Genomic DNA, 616 nt, shown 5'->3' with positions numbered 1-616 from the left:
ATCAACTTAGTGATTAAGTGGATGTGGATTTGGGGAGAATGAAAATATTCAGACCATCACAGAGGTGAGCAAATGGAAAGTTTTTGAAAAAAGAAGAAAAAAAAATAAGTGGACATAAAAATGCTTTTACTTAGAAATGTTTTCTTTGAAATCATTTGAGACGAACTTGTAGGGTGGCAAGAATATTAGATGAAAGAGTCCTGTAAATGTCAAAATTTAAGGGAAAAATATTAGTGGTAGTAACAATTACTATTTTAAAAATATTGTGACAATTCATTTTACATATACCCTCACATATAATGTGGAACAGTGCTGTTATATATTTAGAAAAATTGGAATAAATTCAAGCTGAAATAGAGTTCAAAGAGAAGGAAGTTGAAAAACTCAAATACAAGTTAGATAAAATCAAACACTATAGGAATAAATAGACTAAAAATCACTTATTTGGAACTTAATATCATTAATTGCTTAAAGAGAAAACATTTCACCCAGTACTTGTGCAGGGTGGATAATAGGTTGGTTTAAAAACATATTCCTAAGTTTGAATACATCCTGACAGGAATAGGGACATATTGGAGGTTGGCTTAGAAAGTGGGGAAATTAGTGTAAATAACAA

The sequence above is a fragment of the Marmota monax genome, unplaced genomic scaffold (genome assembly GCF_021218885.2).
Source record: "Marmota monax isolate L192 unplaced genomic scaffold, Marmota_monax_Labrador192_F-V1.1 WCK01_AAM20220418_F8-fsc00201, whole genome shotgun sequence".
Classification (NCBI taxonomy): Eukaryota; Metazoa; Chordata; class Mammalia; order Rodentia; family Sciuridae; genus Marmota; species Marmota monax.
This window is presented reverse-complemented; position numbering follows the sequence as displayed.